This window comes from Phalacrocorax carbo, chromosome 1, assembly GCF_963921805.1.
Source record: "Phalacrocorax carbo chromosome 1, bPhaCar2.1, whole genome shotgun sequence".
NCBI classification, from domain to species: domain Eukaryota; kingdom Metazoa; phylum Chordata; class Aves; order Suliformes; family Phalacrocoracidae; genus Phalacrocorax; species Phalacrocorax carbo.
In genome coordinates this window covers 69590564-69614227 of record NC_087513.1, presented here as the reverse complement: position 1 = coordinate 69614227, position 23664 = coordinate 69590564, and the positions used below count along the sequence as shown (strand labels likewise).

The following is a 23664-nucleotide window of genomic DNA, read 5'->3' as shown; positions in this document are numbered from 1 at the left end:
AGGAGAGGCAGGATTTATTTATTTGGTAATGCTGACCCCCTACTATGATTATTCAATGACAAAAATAAAATATGCTCAAGCAGCACGTTTTAAAAAGTGAAATACATCATTAAAATGGGAGTTTCTGTGCTATTTCAGTGGTGAAAGCAGGGAAGATATCGTGGAGACTATGATTAAAAACTTCATGATATCTTGTTTTTTATAAGCAGCCGTTTGCAGGAGGCAGGACCCCACATCTGCCCCTCGCCATAGCAGCAGGAGCATTTTGCAGCAGCAGCAGATGCTTTCACATAGCAGAGCATCCAAGGGATTTGCAAGTGTGCCGGTAACTGTGGAAGAGGCTCCTGGAGGATTCAGGCTGGTTAAGGCAAAAAAACCCACAGCACAGAATCATTGTAAAAGGAAGGGCCTAGCAGCTAAGCAAAGTCAGAGGCAAAGGCATTTCAGACTTCTGTTTCTGTTGCTTGGCGCTTGCAATTTGAAAAATAACATTCCTTTTTGGGAACTACAAGTCCCAAAGTGCACTGTGGGAAGAACATGCCTCGTACCAGCTAGTGCCCAGCACAAATTCCCAAATATGGATAAGGAATAAATTTTTAAGAAGACTTGTACTGGCTGGATGCTCCCCACTGACACTCAGAAAAGGAGCGAGACAGCACAAAATCAAGGTAAGTCTGCAATATACAAAGAATTTCAAGTTAAAGAATTTCTTTCCTGGGAAACCGCCAAGAATATTCTCTCCCTTAGAAGGGCAGCACAGCATTGTACTGGTGGTGTTGGAGCCAGCTGCTGCAGTGATGGAGGCAACTTTTGAAACAGAGGACTGTTGTTTCAGGTGGGAAGTGAGCAGCAGGAGCAGCTGCTGCAGAGTGAGTCAGATCCTGTTTCCCTGCAGATGCTCCTTATTAATTAACAAAGGCCTATGGAAAGATATACAAGCTGCAGTGCTGTGGGGTTATGTTAGAGGCAGGCAAAGGTCCTGGAGAGGTAGGAGTTGCTCTAAACAGAAGATCTGTATGAGTTGCAGTGTGGTTGCTTAAGAAGCCAAGGAAGGACAAGCAGCCTTTTAATTATAGTAATTACAGGTAAAATTAATTTCTCTGTAAAGCATGGTAGAGTGTTTTTGTACTTCACCCCTCTACCTAGAGGGGACAGTGTGGTGCCTTGAAGGCCAAACCTCTTATGGCTCTCTGACCTGCAAATAATAGTAACTCAGTAACAGGCTTATTTAACTTCAGGCCAGGAACAATTACCTATTTTATTAGCAATTTGTTAACAAGGAAAATGAGATCATTCTGAAATAGAGTTATCTTAGTGGAGACAAGAGATGCTCTAGCTCCAGGCTCAGGCACACACAAAGCCTTGGAGGTTGACCTGGTTGTGGGCAGCATCGTGTCCTGCCTGTTTCTCTCCCTGGCAGTCAGGCATATTCCTTGTGCAGCCCAGATGCAGCACGTGGACTCCCTTCTGCTGGGTGATGTCAAGCACAGCTGGCCAACCTGATCCATCATCCCAGCACCCTCCTCCTACTACATAGGGTCATGGAGCAACAGAGCCCCCACCGCACAGTGCTGCGAATGCCAGAGGTGCAGCCCAGCCCTGGAGAGGAGCCTGAGGCTGTCTGGGCTGGTGAACCAAACTGTCATGTGGATGCTCATTGCCAAATAAGAATGATGCTGTTTTTCCATCTTTCCTTAAAAGTGAACAGCTTAAATTGTTTTTAAAGCTCAAAGAGTCACTTCTGTACCTGAATTAGCCTACATGGCAAGGCTATACTGCTACACAAAAGCTGGAGGAAATCACCGTGTTTGTGCTCCTGGATAACCATTTCTAGAAAACAGAAAGGCTGAACTCAAGCAAACTTGTTGCCAGTGACAGGTAGTAAGAGGGAGCATCGCAGTGGATTTTGTGTCCCAGGTGGGATGTTGATGCCCAGCTCCCTCGCCTTTTATCTGAAATCAAGAATTTTTTTGCTACTGTCATCCTGATTTTCTATATGAAAACAAAAGTGAGTTTCAGAGGGGCCTTGTTTGTGTCTGCATCAGCTGTGGATTCACAGGTTCCCCTCCTCCCTCTCCAGCCAGGCAGTTCAAGGGGAGTTTAGAGTTACAGGCACCTGCAACAAGGCCTCCTGAGGTAAATCGCCTCAAGTATTAATCCAGATCCGACCGGCATACGGTCACAGGGCCAGGGAGCTGGCAATCAGTCTTTTCTGTGGTCTCTTCTGTGTCAGTAGGCTGTTAATAGGAGATTAGCAGCATTAGGGAGATTTTGAGCTAGAAACAGTGAGGCCCTATGATTTGATTTGAAGAGAAAGAAACCCTCTTACATCCATATAAAAACAAACGGAAGAGCTAGAAATCATAAAAGGCATTATAAACACAACTGAGGAAAGGATAGTTTCTAGGAAAGATGTGGAGTTTTGTAGTACATCGTAGTTTATCAGCAACTTTTTAATAAAGCAATGAGGTCCATGGAGACCGACCGTGGGTCCATGCATGCAGCGCTCTGTCCTTATCACCGCATGATTTTGTTTGGGCCTGGCTAGGCCATGACATGCTGGAATCTGTAATTTGCTTGTAATTTCCATCAACAGTACATCCCTACTAAGTATGAAGATGGCTGGCTGCAGATCCCTTCAGTTAGCCCAGATTCAGGGCTCCCGTAGCTCCTGGCAGGCGGGCCTCAGAGCCCTCGGTTGGGTGAAGGTGAACGTTTCCCAGCTGCACATTGAACAGATGGCCGATCGTGCTGCTCCGCTTTCTTATCTCACCAAGCATGGTGGCACAGAATCAAACCTATTTTGTTGTTTCAAAAATAGAGCTAGTAAGAGGCGACTCACCTGATTTTGAGACCACCTGCTGATGTTCCCAGTTACCGTGTGCAAAAGCAGTCGCCTCTTATTTTGGCTGCATGAAAACCCACATAAACAGGTGAGGATGGTAGAAGGCAGAAAAGGCACCTATAGAAGTAGTCACAGCCACAGTCCAATTACGGGGTATCACATAACATAAGGTTAAAACAGGGAGTTGCTCATACTCTTCATCACAGATGTACAAAACATAGTGTAAGGTATAAACTCTGGAAACTGGAAACACAGAGTTGTTTTCACAACTTGTCAAAACTTGAGTTTTACTCAGATAATGGCAAAAGCTTTCTGAAACAAAGGGCAATTTTAAGTTGATTAAGGCTCTTTCTTTGCTCTATATCAAACAAAATACCAGCCTTGGCAAGGCAGCAGTCAAAGAATAACAGCTGTTACTTCTGATTTCATTGTTATTGTTATAATAGCAATAATTAGTGCTGGGTGGGGCATTTCATAGCTTTAAGGTGACCAATTTGGTTAAAGGCCTAAGGCATCTTCTTTTCTGCAACCAGCTATTACCTGTGAGAAAATGCTAAAGCCTGTCATCACTGTAGGTCAATTTAATCCTGTTCACCTAGCACAGCATCTCTCTGCTCACTGATTTAGAGTCGCAAGCCCTTCTAATAGTTAACACCTCTTCTTAGAGTCCCACCTGCCAAAAACAGTTATCCATTAATCTCCACCTTTCCTCTTTTTCAAAAGCAAATGTGCTGTCATGGTTGGGAGAAGTGCTTGACAGCATGAATCCTTACAGTATTTGTACCATAAGGCAATTTGAGAAAATATGTTTCATTTTTAACCTAGCTTCCTAACTTCTCAGTACTTCTTTTTTCTATGTTTGTTAGACATCTGTCTCTCATTTTGAATGCACGCTTACCACAATCTCCTGTTAATTGTTGCTACAAAGAGGTGATGCGCGTTCTGCATCTTGATTTGGAAATTGCATAAAATGTTACAGAAGTTAACAAACTCTTTTGTATCTCAGGCTGTTGGCCCTGGCTCTTATGTGGCCAGGTCTTACGATGCTCACAAAAGTTGCGGTGAGAGCTTGTTTTAGGAAAGCCAGCAGTGCCACAGAGCTGCGTGGCAGCAGTGCCTGAGCGTTGGGAGAGGATCCACTGGGAAGGGGTTCTTTGCTGATGCAACCTTTGCGTCTTGTATTTCAGGGTGAGCGTACCCCTCTGTGCCCCTCTGGCAGGAGGACTGCAGTGGGCGGGACTCCCCTGCTTGCCATTTTGCTCACAAACTTGATACAGTAATTAAGAAGCTATTGCTTTTTTTATTAATTGCCTTCTGACCTTTCTTATGTATTCAATGAAAGTGCAGTACCTCTCTTTTGGGGAGGATTTCTGCCTTCCTTTTGAAGACCTGTGTGCTATTTTAGGGTCTTATTGGTTTTAGAGATATGCTGATAGAAAAAAATTATGTCTCGAGCAGTGTATTGGCCCGTTTCTCTGACAAGCTGATGTTCTCTTTCCCCCTTGCTGCTCCTTCTCCTCTTTCGCAGCAGTACCAGATGCAGGTGAAGGTAGGATTAGGTGTCTAATTAGTTTACGTAGCCTTAGACATATGTGTTTACTTCTTGGCACTGGGGCAGGGGCAGCCCGTGAGGAATCTAACCTCAGTGAGGTTTTCAGCTTTGACAGCAGCCTGAGCCCAGGCAAGCTCAACAGGCAGGCCAAAATTTTCTAGACATGTTTTCGCTCCAGGTGCCTGTTCACGGAGGAAGTTGAAAACCCAGTCTGTATTACTAAATCTGAAATAATTTCACATTTAGGGTTAGATCCAAAATGTTTACTTCCAAAAAATTGCTTGATGTAGACAGCCTGAAAGAACTTGTTTGAAACATTATGGGAAAGGTAATAAACTGTAATTAATATCTTTTGGAACTCAACTGTAGATCAGGCAAGTTGTATTTTAAATATTTTTCATTCATTAAAGTAAGCCTTAAGCTCTAACTCTCCTGTCTCCCACTGCAGTCAACCTTTAGCAGATGTAAGCATGGGAATTCAGCATGGCATTCCCACAGAAACTTACTCTCCCCCAGATGAATACTGGCTCATTTGGAGAGTGGTAACAGAACTGCTTGTGTTAGTGCTCGGCAGCCACTTTGCCGCAAAGTCCGTGGCTGCTTTTAAACCACCATTGAAGTGTTTGGACCAAGGTGGCTTGCTGGCTTTGCACTGAAGTGCTTGCAAGATCTTTTCCAGCATTTCCAGTATGAGAATGACCTGGCAGTGGGGACAAGGGTGTTGGGGAGCAGAAAGAGCATGGGGCAAGTTGTGGGCCAAGGGTCAGCCCAGGGCCCACAGGGGCAGTGTCATCCCCAGCCGGGGCGCAGTCACACCGAGGGGACCTGTGCAGGGTGGGCAGTACTGGGTGCTGATAACAGGTTTCATCAACCATGCCAGACAAGGCAAGGTGATGAATTAGGTTTAGGGTCTATCCTGGGAGTCCAGTCAGGAGCAGCAGGAGGTAGGACTACAACATAGGTCCAACATCCACCCAGGAGACAGAAGGAGGGCTGCAGACTTGCACAGCTACAGCATAGCTCAGGCCAGGCCTGGGTGCCCATGATAGGGCTTAAATGGAGTCTCCCTCCCCAGGACCACTGGGCAGGATGTGCAAGGTTAGAGTCCTCAGTGAGGCTGGTAAGGGCATTTAAGGTCTGTTAGTGCCATTGGCGGTGGGCTGGTGGGGTGACACAACACTTGACAATGACTTCTTAAGCTGCTCCAGGTGTTTCTAAGATGATTAAAGAACTATATAATGTAGTCATTTTTTTAAACAATTCTACTAATTAATAGATTTGCACAAGTGTCTTGATTTCACTAAAAATTAAAAGTGTCCTGGATAAGTACATTTCCAGCATTAAAATTATCCCAAGTCATCTCGGATGTACAGTTTATCTACTAGAGATTTCTTCCTATAAAATTTTTCTCTCTCTGAACATCAGCTTGTCTCTTCATGAAATAGATTTCAACATCATTTCCTTTCCTACCTGACAGAAGGCTTATTAGTTTTGTAGTTCACGTTGTATTTATGGAGTGTTCTGAGATATCTGGATGGAAGAAATAGACTAATGTAAAGCAAAGGAGCAAGAGTACACTGTATCTGTACACACTAGCAAAATAAAATTACTCAAGAGCAAAGTAATGGGATTGAGATTCATATATAAATTTTGACCAGACTTTCAAAGATGGAAAATGGGGTGGGTTCTGCCAGAGATTGGGAACTTAATTTTTGCACTCAGGAATAGACAGCATCTGCCCTCATGTTTCTCATTAAGTATATTTGTGAGGAAGCACTAGAAGGATAGTAGACAGAGGTAGGTGAGAGCTGCATGTTGGTGTGTCAGGCTGGCACCAGGAATACAACCAAGTCATGAGAGGGTGGAGGTCACTGTAAACAGGAGGGAAGGTTACCTTAAATAGCTCAAATTTGTTATTTGTATTCAAGAACACTTGTCCATGCCAGGACTTGGCATTCATCCTTCTGTGTCAAACTAAGCAGCATTTAGTATTCCCTATGCACTGTGAGCTGCTGGGACAATAGGTCTATTCTAAGCTCCCCTTGCAAGACTGTCTCCTGCCAAAAGGTGTGCTCACCAGAAGAAACTCAATACTAGAAAGATACTTGGATAATTTTAGGAGATAGAATCAGTGCATACTAAATCCCCAAAGGAGATGAGTCTCAAAATAGTCTTAGCAGGGAGGCATGCTCTGTAGATCATTACCAAAAGTTAGGCGGCAAGCATTAAAACACTTTGCATAATATACACATAGTTTCTGCCTTGATCTTCCAAGCCACTGCTGTTTATTTTCTGAAGCTTGCTGTGATCAAAGCTGGTTCTCTGGTCTTGCTATTCATGTGACAGTTGAAGATTCAGACTGGTCAGAAATAGGACAAGCATGGGACTAAATCTCTAGAGCTGCCAGAATCATAGGGTTAAAAGAGGACTGTGAAGTACTTATAGGCTGCCTACACATTGCTCAGCAAGTCAGAGGTTAACAAAGGACCTTATTCTTTGAAAAGATAATTGAGACTGAAAACAAGTCAACCATCCCACAACTAAGCCATGGAGATCATCAGTTCTTGTGAACAATAGCTGATGATGTTCGGGATTCATTGAGTTAAGTGGTTAATCCTGTACAGAAAGCTGGATCCATAATTGAGTTTAAATGGGGAGAATCCACCCAATTCGACCCCTAGAGAATTGCTTCCTGCTGTTATGCTGATGGATATGTCTATAAATATCATGGTAGCCATCAGCAGATAAAATCTCGCAGAGCTGAAAAGCCTCTCTCTATTAAATGATACATTGATCTCCATGAAACAGCAGCAGCCTGGGTTAATGAGCCACAGAAACCAATCCTGCTCTCACAGAGCGACTGAGCCAAAGAGAAGGAAGACCCATATATTGTTTCCTTCTTGATTCAGTGAAAAAGGTCAAAACTCTTCTATACGGTTTCTTCCTTCCCCCCATTATTCTCCAGAGGGCTGTTCCTTACGTTCTGTATTAGGCACTTGGGTAGCATCTCATCAGCCTTTTGCTGCAATTTGTTCCAAAATTACCATTTGCTGTTTATATCCATCAGTGAAAGCTGTCAGACAGGACAGTTAGGGCAAATCTGCTTTTGCAGTTTTCTTTGGATAAAGCAGTATAAAACGCACCGGCAGGTTTGTGTATCTTCCCCAGCACAGGTACTAACGTGTGGCAGGACAAACTTCAGTGACCACTTCTGTTCGTCACCTTTTTCTGTCACTTTCGCTTTTTTAGCAAAAAAGTGCTCACAGTTCTGTTTTTTTTTTCTTTAAAGCTCAAAATCTTAAGGGTTTCCAAGCCTATCCTCTTATAATACAAGGCCTGACTCATGATTTTTGTACTTCTCAGAGCTGTTGGGACTGCATATATGTAACATGCGCATACATACGGTAGTGCATAGACTGCAAGCCCAATATTTGGATTCTCCTTGCTGCCTGTGTAATGCCTCCATGTCTGTATGTGCTTACAGGGCTCAGTACAAGTATGCCACCTTTCTGGGGTTTCAATCAGCTTTCCTGGTGTTTAGAGATGCCAGCCACAAATTAGTTAAAGCATATTAAGTGGCTCAGATTCTGCTCTGAGTTTGTTTTCTGTATGTTTCTTGCCTGCACTGTCCATTTGTTTCTTTTTGCTTTTCTTCCTCCATTTTGTTTTCTGGCTCCTTGCTCCTCAGTTGCTGACTTACTGCAAGTCCCATCATTTCTCGGCACCAGGGACTGTGACTGGCAGTTGTGCTGGGCAAGCCCCTAGACATCACTGTGGGACTTACCTGGAGAACTTGCAAGAGACACTTTGTGTGACTCTCCTGGCTGGCAACTGGTGCCATTAGCAGTCTTCTTCCAGAGTTAATAAGGGCCAAGACAAGAATTAGAAGACAGCAGGGCTTCATAGTCTGCCCAAACCCATGCCCACAGTTGCTTACAGTGGATAGAGAAGGAAGGGGGATTGTGAGGGCAGAATGATTACCGTGCTTTCTCTCTTCTTTCTCTTCTCTGCATGGACGTTTCTGCTTAGAAATAGTCCTATGCTTGTCTAGCAGTAACCTAGGCAAGGAAGAAAGAAAGGAACATTACAGGGACTTTATTTCTGGACTTGTCCTTTGCTGCTTTGGTGTCTTTAAGTATGAGACAGTCTTTTGTTTCAGAGACCCTAGAAGGAGTTAAAGTAAACTGGAACATGAGAGAAGGATCATGAGATGCACCAGCTCAGCCTGCCCCGGTTGCACTCACAGCTGGGTCTGCTGAGTTCAGTGACTCAAAGAAACGAGCTGTCATTACCTCTGAAGAGCCAACATGCTGAGAGAAAATGATTCTGCTCCATTTTCAGCAGTATCAACAAAATTGTTTACCATGTTCCAAAGAGTTATATTTTTGGCATCCCTGTGGCCTGTTTTCGCCTGTTGAATGTTACTTATGAGTAAGAAGGAAAGAACTTGACTTGACTGTCAATTATAAAGCAGAATTTGTATGGCTGACAGTTAAAGAAAACCAAAGCAAACCCAGTATTTTGTACATTTACCTCACAGGATCTGGAGACACAATGAGTACAGAGCCTACTGATTTCAACTGGAGGAGTATGGCCTGGTTTTTAAAGTCATGTCTCTGGTCTCTCAAAACAACCGCAACTTGAGACACCCACAATCAACGCTTGTACATCTAGTTGTAAATGGCCTGCTCAGAGTCATACAAGACTGTGGAGAAGCTGGGAGGTGGCCTCAAACCTTTTTTAGGAGGGTGAGATTTCTGTTGCAGACAGCCTCCTCTTTGTCCTTGGAGGCCACAGTAAGCATGACTCTGCTGAGTCTGTGCTTGGCCCTTTTGGCATCAAGGGAGCCCTGGTTAAGCTTCCTAAAGGAAGGACAGAATTGCAGATATTTCCAGGACTGTGTTGGGAAACTGATCCCTTTTTGGGAGGGGCTGCAACTACCCTGGTTTCTGCTTTTGTGCTGAGCGAGGGGAGCCTCCATCTGTTCTCACTGCTGTGCAGATGCGGGCAGGGGATAGGTGCAGCAAGGCTGGAGTCTGAGCCTGAGGGTGAGGTGAAAATGCTGTTAAGTGGATAATGGGGCACAAGGTCTTAATTGCAAACTCAGATTCCATAAAAGTACATGTCATGATGCCAGAAAAGCTATATATTCTTGAAACAGCCACAAGAGGATGGTGTTGCTGGCTGCATAACTTGGGCTAGAAATAATAGCTATGGTAGTACTGGCCACTGTGTATAAAGGGAAATATGAAAAGGAAGAGCCCAGAGAGCAACAACAGTGAAATAAATAGTAGCCTAATAAACAATTCATGCCAAGGATTTATACAGGGCTTTACTTATTCAAAGCACTGTGCAAAACATTAGCTGATTAACTTTAATTAATTATTCAGGTAATTAAATGGAAGAGGAATGAAAGTGGTTAGAGGAAGTTTGGAGTATGAAGGCTTCCTGAAATCATTAAATGATTTTGCTGTCTTTGATGGAAGGAAGAATTTCTTCCTTTAGGCTTTATGCTCGCAGTGTGGGTGTTATTGCAGTTTTAATAACCACCTGCTTAATTGCCCGGGATGGGAGGTTACATGCAGTACAGTCAAAGGTTTCTTGTTTCTTTGAGTAACTTTGGCAGGTATATGGACATAACAAAAATGAGAAGTATCACCAGCTCTGTGTTTCAGGGCACAAAATGATGACCAGCTTCAGGAAGAAATATTGTTCCTTGGTGTTCTCACCAGCGGGATGGATTGGTACACACTCCTTTGCAAAATTTAGCATTTGCATTGCTGGGAGATAGGGTACAGTTATGGCATGACCTATAAGCAGGAGGGAAAGACAAAGCTGTCCTGTCATCTGATGTAGAGGAATCACTGAATGAGTGTGGCAAAAGACACTGAGCATGCTGCAAGTGAAAGCTAATTTTTTTATGGATTAATTCGTTCCCCTGCAGTAAGAAGACAGGATTCTTTGGAAGAGAATCAGTGCAACATGATTCCTGGCTGTGGCATATTTAGGTTTGCGTTATCACCTGCTGCCCACAATTACGTAGCATAAACTCCTGAGAGAATATGTGAAGAGATGTGTATTTAGTTAGTTTAGTTTAGATGTGTTTAGTTTTTAGCTGGCCTGAATCACTGCTTTGCTGATGAACCCCTTAAACTGCTGGAAGAAGAGCTGTTTCAGGCCAGGCCTGTAAAACCGCAGACCAAGCATGTAGCTCTGGTTTCCTAAATTCAAAGACTGACTTACTGCGCTGTGTTAGTCAGGTGTGCAATTTACCTGCAACCTGAGAACTCAGTATCTTAGGCAGGTACAGCACAAGCAGTTGGTGCTGCAGAGAAATCCAACAACCTTCAAGAAAGCAGTGATTTAATAGACTGCTAATTGCTCTGAGACCTTTGCTACCCTCCCTCAAAAAGACTGCAAAAGCCTGTGTTTCCTTCTGACCTGGGATACTGTCACTGTAAGCAATGAAAGCTATCAGACTCCTCCTTTTTTCTCTCCCTTTTCCTCTGTCTAGTTCCCCTGGGGGCAGGAGATCCTGGCAGCTAGATCTACCCCAGGCTTTTGCCTTTTGTTTTCCTGTACTTTTCTCTTGGCACAATTCAGAAGTTTTCAGTGTTGTGCTTCCACAATCACATGCTAAAATATTTGCACAGCTGTCTGAGGATAGAAAAGGGGGAAAAAAGAGAAAAATCCGCTCTTCTGTTATTTGAAAAGTTTAAAACAAAACAAAACCAAACCCCAACCAGAGTTTAACATGAGTTAATCATATAAAATCTTCGGTTTTCTCTGCTCTTCTATAACAGAATCTTCTTTCACCTTGCCTCGTTTCCCCCATGTCCTTCACCTTCCTCTTTTATCTATGAACCCACATTTCCATGCTTCTCTTAAAATGTCTGTGGGTTAAAAACGCCCGTGGGACTCCATTGCCCACCTGTGTGCACTCACTTCCGCCGGTTCCTGGTGTACAGAAATAGGACCAGCTCCTACCAGCTATAATCAGGCATTCTTCAGGCAAATCTCTGACTAAAGTCAGTGCAAGTTCTGGCAGAAGGACTGCAAAACTAATTACATTCCTCCCCCAAGTATATATATATTGGATGGTGATGAGAGGCGAGAAAATACTGCCTAGAAAGAAAGTCCATTAATAAATGAGAACTAGTTGTGGGGAAGAACAGTTGATTGAATTATTTATAATGCAGTTATAAAATTGCTGAGTTGCGGAGCTTTCCAGAAACCCATCAATAACAGGCATGACCATAGCAGCAGCTATTCGTAGTATAGACAAGCAGGAGCAAGGATCTCCATGAAAATCAGTTATGGAAACATTGTGAAAAAAGCCTAGCATATCCAAATCATTTAGCACAGAACGTATTTTAAGGTGATGATAACTTTCTAATAGCCTTAAAAACTTGTTGTGAGTTAATTTTACCAGCAGTGCACCAGGGAATTTGAGCAAAAACTGAGCAAATGTGGGCCTATCTTCTAAAAACAGAAAAACAGTATAGATACTTCCTAACAAGGCTAACTATAGATCGCGGTGAAAAAAATTAAATGCGTGTTTAAAATAAACTGGATAGTGATACTAAGAGCAAAAACGAACCTTGATATTTGAAAGAACCAATCTTGTCACATATTTCTTTTCATCAGAATTACCTAACTGGCGACTGATGATACTAGAGCAGATATACTGCATTAGATCCTTTGGTGCAATGAGTAGAAGATTCAACTTTTCAAATCTTGAGTGGCTACAAGAAGAAAAAGTGAAAAGGCCAACAAGCTCTTTTTCAGCTTTGACCTCTATAATTCACATTCATGGACTGCACTCCCACTACAAACAATCCGCTCCTTCCTACGCGCATAAACACACACTCCCTGCCTTTATCCTGCTCTCAGACCACACACGCATCTCTGTCCACTTTCTGCCCTTCACATCAGCCAGCCTCTTCCCTCAGATGCATGAACGCCTCCTCTGTACTAACTCCTCAATTAAAGGTGTGTTTCCATGCTGGTCCACCAAGTTTGGGGTTTTTTTAAGGCTTTCTTTGCTGTCCTCAGTTGTGAACTCCAGACAAAGCCTTCCTTTCTGGACATTTATAGACAAAGTAACATTCATGTTCCTGCTCCCGTTGCCTCTTAATCATTAGGAAGAATGAATGTGCTGTGGCTTTAGCCTTCCAGCTCAGTTAATAAAATCTATGTCCTCCTGTGGACGTACATTTAGGGTAGCTCTCTTTTTGTTTGTGGTTGAGACTGAAGTATCCAGGCGCAGGGATGTACTCTCTCTGTACTGGCCTGAGTCCAGCAGCCGGAATGACGTTTCCAGCCCTTTAGCCTCCGAAATGGTCTGTTTGTGAAATTAGCCTGATGAGGCGACTGATGAGAAATTGGTGCTTATTAGCTGCTGTCATTTTTATACCCTTTTCCGTAAGTAATGGTACAGCAGCCTCGTGATCCCATTAAATAGCTCTAGCTAGTGCTCTGACTGGGGGAAGGTAAAGCTGCAGATGGAAAAGGCTTCTTGGTGCTGCAGGCCAAGGCCAGCCACCTCCTCTCCCCTACGTTCCTCTGCTGCTTTCCTACCCCTGCTAGCCCAGCCTTATTCCTTCTCGGGATTGTCTTCTTCAGGGGAAAGCTTCATTTTGAATGGCTTTGTGCTATCACACCCAGAGGCACCAAGTCTTTTCCACCAAGACAAGGGTAAAAATATCGGGGGAGCAGGGGCTGTAAAGCAGATATATTTGATTATGTGTACTAAGCAGCATTTTCCCTATGTAAGATTAAGTGTGCAGTTCAGTTTCTGATCTTATTGCATTCTCATTTAAGATTACCGAAGAAGCAGCCATTAAAATGCCCATGATAACATGAATCTTTATAACATGCCTTCATATTTTCAGTAACCTCATATCTGTGTGGAACGAGATGCTCACAAGTCTGGGTGTACTCATAACTAATTTTGAACAAGCCACTAAGCCACCATGCAAAGAGGTGGGGGATGCTGTTGAAGTCCAGCATCTTTAATACAAAGGCTCCAGACATCCTGAGCCTGGCCCTAGATGGGCTTACGTACATTGCAGAGATACTTCTGCAGTGCCAAGTCTAGTGGCATTGTCATGGCCGTCACTGCATTTGGCGATGTTCCCCAAGTCACATGTTTTAGAATCACGTAAGCATAGGAGAAACATAACTTTTTCTCTAAACAGAGTTACAATCCTTGTAGAGCTGGAGAAAAGCTGGAAACTGAGTCTGAAGGCAGAGACAAAGACAAATAAAATGACTTGAATTGTTATTGTTTTTAACGTCTGAGATTTTTTTAGCCCACTCACAGTTTTTTGAATCTGGTTCAAGTCCTTTTAACCCTTCTGGCTGATACTGCTGTTCTGAGCTAGTCCCATCTCTGCTGTTTCAGGTTATAGTGGGGCAAAAAGGTACTTAAACCTCTGCCATGATGGGATCTTTAATATTTGAATTTTGGCATCTGGAGGCCTGTCCCTACCCAGCAAGTTGTGATGATCCACTGTCAGAGAAATCTCAGACAACTTGAGTTAGAAGTGGGGATAGGAGAGTTAGTCAAGAAAACAAATGTTTGTTTTTTATTTCTGTGTGTTTGGTTTTGTCCATACCACCTACGCACACACAGAGCTGTGTTTGTTACAGGCGTCCTGAGAGAGGAAATCCATCACCTTAAAAGAAGCACTTGGCGTTAGGAGAGAATAATAAGGAAAGCAACAAAGAACCATTAGCAACATTTTATTAAGAAGATAAGATAAATAGTTTGTCTCGTAAACAAGTGGTATTATTTAACTATCGAAGGATTTGCTTTCCAAAACAGGCCTGAATTGTTCATTGTCCAGCAAAATAACCCCTGCTTCTGCAGTCCTGGCTTCTTCTCTAATTACAGCCCAGAGTCTGTAGGTCTCTGCTGCTGAGGTCTGTCCTGCCTAACATTACTGATAATATTTATGGCAATGTTACAATAAAAATATCTTAAACAAGTAGAAAAGAGCAATATTAAGGCTCAGAAAGGATAACATCAAGACTTTTCAGTTGAGAGGACAGGGACAAAGGAATTCTGCCTGCCCTGAGCTTCCCTGTTGCTGTAACAGGGTCTCACAGACACACTTGCACTCGGTCATGTTGGCAGAAAAATATCCTATTGCCATCTCAACAGTGCATTCACCTGCTCAGAGAGACAAAATTATATCGCTCCGTTCCTAGCACTTCTTCAAATACTGGTGAGCGTGTGCTGATGTTCAGATGTTTACCAGAGCAAGGTTTCTTTTTTTTCCTGTTTTCACATGACACGGTATTTCCCAGAGGAAGTGAGTGTCTCTCTCAGGTTTATGCCAGCTTTCCTATACTGTACAAACAAGATTTACAGATCCTGTAGAGCTCATGAGTGGAGTAACCAAAGTGCGTGTGTGCCAAGCGGGGGCAGGGCAGGAAGTACTTTCCGTATAAAAGAGCCTTTTTTAAAGAAACGAGTGGATTGCCTAGGTCGGAGGAACCCTCAAAGAAGGAGGCAATACATATAAATTTGGTGCTCCCGGTTGCCACTCCCTTACTACTCACCACAGGGGACCACTGCTCTGTTACCACAGCAACAGTGACGAATTGGCAGCCAGACCCATCATCGATCACACAGCCTCCTCAAGACCCTGCGAGATGCTCTGGGAAAGACGTACAGGAGGAAATTTGCATCCCAGGTCCCATTTTCTTTTTACTTTGGCTTTACCTTGCAAGCCTAGAGAAAGAGAAAATTGTTTGTCGAGCTCCCCAAAGAGAAACCTGTGCAGAGGCAGGGCACAATGAGTGGTGAGGGGGCTCTAATTTAGACGCCTGCCCTGGCAGAGGCGGCTGAACTATGAGCACCTGTCGGGGAGGATTTGACTTGTGTGAGAAGAAGGTCACTTGTACAGCCTTGCTCTGTGAGTACTGACCCAGCTGGCCTCTTGTACTTTCTGCTGAAAATGTTATTTATTGTTTGTTACAGACTATAAAATTCTGGGGTTTCTTGTTTCTGAGGGGAGGAATTTTCTTTTGTGCTTGCTGTTCTAAAGAGGCTTCACGCAGAATTCATGAATGCGCTATTACTGGATTTTTTTTTTCTAGGCATGAGGTCTTGCAAGAGCTGCAGACTTACCTGTTAGCAGCAGGTTTCTCGCAGCAAGCTTGATGAAATCTGCAGGGCAGTATCTGCAGTTTGCAGTGAGCTCCGCACAATCCGCACCTTAATGCATTGATACCAGGTTTTGTACTCTAGCCAGGTGATATGGTACTATCCAAAGATCAGCTTTTTATTTTAAATCATTATTCCAGCCTTTGTTATACACACTAACTTACTTGTTTTTTGTTGAGATTAAGAATTTAAGCAGTAAGTAAACCAAATGCTGCCTGGAACAGGTGCAGAAAGAGCATTTGCCCTGTGTAGGATAGAGTTACAAGCAATTTCATTCCAGTGAGCCAAACAGATGCATCAGATAAACTGCTGATAAAAGGAATTATTATACTGGAAAAGATCCACCACGTTCCACTGTAGCACATGGATATCATAGTCAAGCATACAGACAGATTGTAGTCAAGCATACAAAAGCCATGGGTGAGATCAATCTAGCATGGCTAACAATAGGCATCTATAAAAGTAATTGTGCTACAGAGCAGTATGATCATCAGTTTTAAATTCTCACCTGAAAAATATTAATGAAATCTAGAGATCCTTGAGAAGAATATGCTATTTTGTCAAAAAGAATAATGTATTGCAGAAAAAAATATGAGGAAAAAGAAATCAAAGGGATCTTGTACACCATAGGTCTGAAATCTCGATCAACCTGCAGCGTGCTCACATGAAAGCCAAGGAGATTTTTTTTCTCCAGAAGAATCTGGTGCTTGTTCAGTTTCTTGGCCAGACGGCAGCACTGGGGCATCTCTAGCTATAATTTCATTAAGGCTATTAGGCTGTGATTGCACTTGTGCTCTGTTGCTGCCATGGGTTTAGGCAGATGAATGATCCTTGGAGCATGGATGGCTCTCACAGTTGAGAGAAGATGGGCTACGTTCTTTCTCACGAGGTTTGAAAATCTTACAGCCTTGATTTTGGAAAGGCACTGTTTGCAATCCAGCTGGAAAGGCAGATAGGGACAGGAGCGCTCAGCCCAGACACACAAGGGCAATTTATGAACATATCTTCTGTTCGTGGTAATGGGGGTCACATGTGTAAGTTCTCCGCACAATAACGGCAGAATACACTCCCCCCAGTGTGTACATAGTATAAAGCTGTGCCTGTGTGAGTGTTGGCATGAGAGGCTGGACTACAACAGAAGAAAAACAGACATCAGAAATGAATTATTTGTTCATTTTTCTACCCCCAGAACCAGTCCTGCGTTCAGCTCTGTCCAGTCTGTTATAACTAACACACACATAGTAGCTTTTGCTTTTTTGGACTGTTTGACTAGACTTGAAAATATTTTGATGATAGAGGATGTTTCTGGAGTCAGATACAAATTCTTTTCATTCAGTTTTATCCCATTACTCTTCATTACAATTCCTTAGGACACCATAAAATCTTGTTCTTCCTTTTTTGTGTTCCTGTATCACTCAAATATTAACAGATAGTTCTATTCCTCTGCAGCAGTGGAGTTTAAGTACTTCTGGATGTAAATGGATTTCCAGCCCCCTCTGTGACCTCTGCACATGTGGACCTCTTGCACATAAACCCATATCGGTTTATGTAATTCGTGCATGAGCCTCGGGAAGCAGTCTTTGCTGAATGAGTGCCAGTGTACCACACAGTTCATAAATATGTAAAAGTAACAGGCCCTATCCCAACAAGCTTAGATTCAGAAACGTTTAGCAGATGTTCTGGCTGTGGGGGGAGGGAAACAGGAGATGAATAAATACAATACTGCAATAACAAATACTTTGTTGATGAAACTGCACATAAATTAGAATGACAAACACACCCTTACCAGGACTTTGACCTATCCATAAAACAACGTCAACATGTTTTATTAATAGTAGTTCCACGTTCCCAGGGTCAATAAAGTGACTTCATTGATTTACTTTCCTCCTTTTATTAATACTTCTCTAAACAGTGATGAATTTGGATGGAATGCAGGTAGAGTCTTTTTTATAACTTGTCAAAGGACAAATCTAATAGTACTAGTAAAGCAATAAGGTTCCCAACCAGGGCCACCTTTTGCTAAAGAGAACCTAACTGTAAGTTAAGAGTTGGAAGAAAGCTTCCAGACCTGTTTTGAGATTCAGGGCTGTTGGGTACTTCTAGACAACACCACAAGAGAGCTGCTCTATACACTCGGTTGAAGGGGTAAAAAGCTGTTTCTTTAAAATCAGGTACACAAAACATGGCTCAGGCTCTCCCCAATCCAAACTCCAAATAGTAAGGTCCTTCTAGACCTTAATGCATGCTACCTGGAGTAAACCAGCCCCGGGGGAGCCCTGCACAGGCAGCTCTCGTGCAGAATTCATAAAGCGTAAATTAGGTGAAGAACCAATGGTGTGTCTCAATGATGACCTCACAGGACTTTCACTCTATTGCATTTCACCAAGGTATATTGAAATCTGTTCCTTTAGTCCTTCTCAGGGACTAGCTGAGTACAAGGAAATGCTGCACTTCTGATGTTTTGTTTAATAAATTAATGGCATAGTACAGCCACAGTCTGGTAGCATTTCAGCTGGGTATGGCCATCTTCTTGCATATCTATATTTTGTTAACTGAAAAGCACTTACCTTACTGCTTGAGATGATCTTGCACCTCTTTACACACCTGAGCTGTTATTGTTCTTAAAGGAAGTGTGAAGTCAAACTTAGCTGGGCTACTCTTCCCGCCCGTACCATGCTGTACAGTTTCGGGAGGGAGTTTTCTGCCCTTGTGTAGCCTTTGTTTTGGGTTACCTCTGCTTAAAAATTTACAGCATAGTGAAGTGAAAGTTCTGTGCTTCTAATTAGCTTCTTGTATGCCCACAGTCCTGAGTCATAGCGGCAAACCCAGACACAATTTTGTATTTTACTGCTTGGAAAATCTGTGAGCAGTGAAATTATCTCCAGTGTGTATGTGCAGACTTGGAGCCTCTATTATTCCTAAAATGCTCCCAAATGCTTAAGTCTACACTGAACACTCAGCAGATCTGCATGTAGCCCCAGAGGAACTTTCCTTACTAGTTTCTATCTGAAAGCTTATTTTCTTAGCCTGAAGGGTCAGAAACATTTTTTCTACATGATCAAAGTTTACTGGATCTGATGGGCCAGCTTTTTATTTCACTGTGGAACTGAAGAAGTTTTTACCTAGAGAAGTTTCTACTTTTTCTTACTGAGCCAATAGGTAGTTTTTTCAAGTGAATTAGTCTTGTATTTGTTTTCTTGTAATACAACCCCACCAACAATTGATTTGGAAGTCAGTTCCCACCCCTGCACACAACGTCACTCCAGATTAGTTTGTTCATGTGTGTTGACGGGTGGTGGAAGAGGTTAAAGAGCATCATTTTATAAACGTTACAGTTATTCCATTGCTTGTGCAGCGAATAACCTCTTGCATCAGGAGAACGCTGGGTGATTGATGACTTCTGATTTGTATTTCAAGTTGAACACCTGTGCTATTGCTTCGGAAGTCAGCTCTTCCTTTTTTCTCCAGGACTGGACAACTCTTCCTGCTAACAGTTGCAGCTGATGCAGGAGAGAGCAAATTTTAAGATCTCTGTAGACTAGTCTTTCTCTGAAGTCCCTCGGTTTCTTCTGGAAACATTTCTTCTTTTGGAAACATTCCGCTTCTGGTTTGAGTACAGATTACTTTTATGTAAAAAAAAAAATTTGCTCTAGCTATCCAGATGGATGTGAGCACCAGAAAATAAGGTGGTACAATCCATCACAGAGGTCCCCAACTAAATTGCCTCCAGCAGGTGGCAATTTAAATGCAGTGACTTTTAGCAGAAATGCTTGCATACAGGAGATAAGAGTTCTGGTTAATGGAGAGCATCTCAGATGCTTCAGCGGCACTTTGGTTTCATGTTGTGGCCTTTCACATACTGCCACATATGTAGAAAGTGAAATAAATCTTCTGGCACTGTAAACGTCATACTAAGACATATAAACAGGAGGGATGTTTGCAGAGCACACCGAGCACTCCTGTTCTACATCATACCGGTAAGGCCTCAGCTGGGAACATGCTGTGTGCTGTTCCTGCACAGCGAAATTCAGGAAGGACATGGACTAAAGTGACTGCCACCACAGGTGAACATCGAGTTTCACCAGAGATCTCACAACATAGCCTTGGAGGACTGGCAAGGAGAAATGGAGTTTCAGGTCTGGGGAATGTAATAAGAATTGACATGATAAATCTTCATGCATCTAAAAGGCTGTTGCAGGACTGAGAAGAACAAATGTTTTCTTTCTCTCTGATGGGTAGGATGAGAAGTAGATGTCAATTATGGTAAAAGACATCCACATTAATAATTAGTGAAAACTTTGTAAAGGCAGGAAGAGTGAATAATGAGAAGAGACCATTGCAGCACTGGGGAGGTCTTTAAGGGTTAAACCAGATGGGACAGAGATGCTTTCACAGGGACGGAGTTAGATGACGTCTCAGTATCCCTTCCAGCCCTGTAATTTGGTGATCGCCTCCTCATTTGAAAAACCAGTTGCTGTGTTTTTACTTGTTAATTCCAGATGTGGGGGCTCTGCTCTGGAACAGTATGCTTCCAGTGGAATTTGCTGTTCTTGGTTTTAAAGAGATTACAAATTCCCACGGGAGCACTCATGCACCTGGCAAGTTCAGAGCCTTGGAAGGTCGTCAGAAGAGAATTCAAGATTCCTTGGCCATTTTTATTGTGAAACTAGCTTTGATATCATGGAGATACCAAAAACTTTCCTGGATTTTATTCTGTAACTTGCCTTCCTTGCTGTACTCCTTGTCTAAGTGGGAGTAGCACCTGGCTTTTATGCACCTTCAATAATTTCTCTTAGAAATAGAACCGATGAAAAAGTCAGGCCTTATTTTTGTATATTGATTTTTCAGAATGGGATACTGTACCATACTCTGGCCTTATTTTGAGCAGTAGCAGCTCACCTCCTTTTAAGAGCTGAATCCTGAACCACAATATTTTCCCTTGGATTGGTTTGGGACTGCTGCCTTGATGACTGCTCTGCTCACCAGTGATTACTTCTGGTGTGCCAGGTATCCAGTTTTACAGTGCTTGCAGGCACTCATTCACAGGGCATCACCACTTGGCTGTTACCAGTGAGTGACTGTTACCTAGCCCAGTGCAAACCAGCAGTTCTGTAAAGTCCTCAGGGAAGATACAGCGATGTGCTTACCTTGCACATCACCAGCCTGGAGCATCAGTCTTGTACTAGGCTGTGATGCAGGATTTCAGCTGTCTGAGCTTGCTTATACAAAGTAGCCCATTTTGTACAGATGTTGCAGCCCATTGTTTTTGTGTCTGTGTGCTTTATTAGCCCAAAGTTCTGCACAGTACTGCCTTCCACCCTGCTCCCACTCTCAACACCACGTGCACGCAGTGAAAAGAAACATGCAAAGGAAGTATAGTGCTTTGTTATTGCTTTAGTTCTACTTGTTTAAACCCTTCCTCTTACAGTGCATTGTGAAAACTCCGCTGGGAATCTGACAGCATAATGATGCAAATAACTCTGTCATATGACTAAAGCCTCTCTGGTGCTGGATTCCAAAATATCAAGCCAAGACGAACACGTCTTGCTGTGGATGCCATAGGCAGCCTCATGCTAGAGCGCAGACGGCTCTTCAATTCCCTAATGGGAATTGTTCGGGTCCTTATTAGCATTTTACAAAGATTACTGTTAAACTGACAGCCCTCCTCCTGGCTGTTCAGAGGCAGAGCACTCAGCCAGTAATCAGCAGACACATGCACTGTATGCATTGGCTTCTATGAGAGTGTTTTAAAATGTCTCCCGTAGCTCTGTATGTAAACCCTCTCCTCCATCTGCTTTCTGTTTTCAATAATCTAACACATCCTCAACCCGCATCTTTGTAGAGGAGGATGCCTTGGTATTTTGGCTATCAATGGGTAATATAGGCTGCTGTCTCCCCTGCAAGGAGCTCCTATGCCAATGACCCTCATTGACTTCAAAGGTGGAAATACCCATTGACTGGAGCTCCTGCTGCCCGTTGGTACTTGCATGTGCGTGACTTTGTGCATCTGTTCAGGTAAGGACAGGCGTCTTTGCCAGGTTTTCCAACATGTAAGCTGAATCAGCAGGCTGTGGCTCCCAAGTAATTGCAACTAGTAGCTCTAATTTCTATGCTCATGGAAACTCCATCAGTAAACAGGGTGGGCTGAGCCAAGTTTAGATCAGCTAAAGGCTTTCCTCCATCTGTTCTCAGACAGGAATATAGATAGTGATTTAGGAATTGTGCACTTCTGGCTGATATTTGTCACACCACACTGTAGTAAGAATTTCCTCAGCTGCGTCATGAGCTCATTTTATGCATCTCTTATGAACAGTATCTATTTTGTTTATCTTGTTATTGCACTACCGGACTGCTTTTCATGCCAAAATCTTTAACAGACTGTGGAGATCAAAACTCCTCTTAAGGTAGGTTGGAAGACTATGGCTTTGGTAGGACATTTGGACCATGTGAGTCTGGACATGAAAGATGTTTGAATTAGCTCTGCTGGAAAAGCCTATTTAAAAGAAAACTGGTGTACTTTGGTATTACCATTGCTATTACAGTATTATCCTGGGTTTGTACTTGACTCGTAATTCCTGGGTCGTTCACAGTGCTTCTGTATTAGTTTGCATTCCTGCTCTATTCAGGTGCACGTGGATTGGCTGCCTTGGCTGAAAAATTTAAGGGAGCGGGACAAAGACTTCAGGGACAAAGAATTCAGCTGAGCAGGGCAAAGACAGCACATATGTTGTGCATGACTTACACACACTAAAGTGTACAGATAGTAATTAAAGATTTATACATAAACTGTATACAAACACCTATATATATGCACACAGGCATGTGGGTGTATGTAAATGCTGAACTGTCAGTGCTCTTCTTGACTGCTAGTTCAGATGTGGAGCATTCAGCCAGTAACCAGTGGCTTCTGAGAGCATTAAAAAAATTAAACAGCTGTACATATATGCGTTTATATAAGCCTATGTACACACACTAAAGATTCTCCTCTCAGTACTTTCCCGAAGACCAGGGGTTTCTCATTTCCCTGTCCACCTAGTACCTATACCATAGACAATATACCTCAGGGTAACCTGACGGATTAGTTAATATTTGAGTCGTCCAAACCGATTCAGTTAGCAGGCGACAAGGGTAAGGGGGGCGGGCATTGATCTCAAGCCATTTGGCACATTCCGCAGAGCGCCCAGGCGCCGAGCGCTCTCCCGAGCGCGGCAGGATCCCAACAGGAGTTGCTATGACCACAGCTCCGGGCTTCTCCCCAGCCAACCCCAAACCGAAAACACGCGTAGCCCTTTCTCACGATGATTTTACAAGTGCCTCTCCAGCCATTTTCAGACCCAATTCGCCACCTTTCTCCTGCCGGTTTCTTACTTGCCATCTCTCGCCTTCATCAGCCTTTCACACTGAAGTGCAAAGCGCGCGTGGAAATCTTCCAAGATTTCCCCAAGTGGGGCGGGAGCCGCTCCGTGCGGCGGCACCGGCACCTATTGTTGCAGCTGCGTGCCCCGCGCCGGGCCCTCCCCGTTCCCGCCTCCTCGGGAAGGGCTGCGGCCGCTCCGCCCGGGGCGACAGCCTTGCTTCAGACAGGGAATATTCGCCCTTCCCCCCCCCCCCCCTCACCAGGAGGTGGCTAACGGCAGGGAGGGGCCGCTCGCGCGGGTGCGTGGGTGCGACCGGAGCGGGCACGGGGAGGGCACCGGCCGCGCGCACGCGAATCTCAACGGCCCTTACCGGTCACGCGCCCTCACCCCCACCCACCAGGGGCGCTTTAAACGGTTGCCTCTTCGCCCCGCCCCTTTTTTTATCTCGGCTCCGCCGGTCGCGTTTGGCGCGCTCCGTGGCCCCGCCCCGTCGGGTGGGAGTGTACCATTGCCAGGGAGCGGGGGAGGAGCCGAGAGCGCAAAGGGGCTCTGTGTGTATGTGTGTGGGATCCGCGCCCTTCTATTGTTCGCTGCCTAGGCTGTTGCCTTCCCCTTTCCTCCTCTCCCTCTCTCAGAGCACCCTGGGCCCAGCAGCTGGAACATCCCGTTAGCCGCCGCCCTGCCCGTGAGCCGCTGTGTGTGGCTTTAAGGGAACGGGGCGGGGACGGGGGAG

General features: G+C 43.9%; 1 long non-coding RNA gene across 1 annotated transcript; it reads right to left on the bottom strand.

Annotated features, from left to right (window-relative positions):
• Positions 1–353: 353 nt before the first annotated feature.
• LOC135314696 (uncharacterized) lies at positions 354–23141 on the bottom strand. The gene is made up of 3 exons (XR_010374180.1): positions 22942–23141; positions 14967–15138; positions 354–8455 (listed from the first exon to the last, which is right to left on the bottom strand). It is a non-coding gene; the product is annotated as an uncharacterized LOC135314696 (long non-coding RNA).
• Positions 23142–23664: the final 523 nt, after the last annotated feature.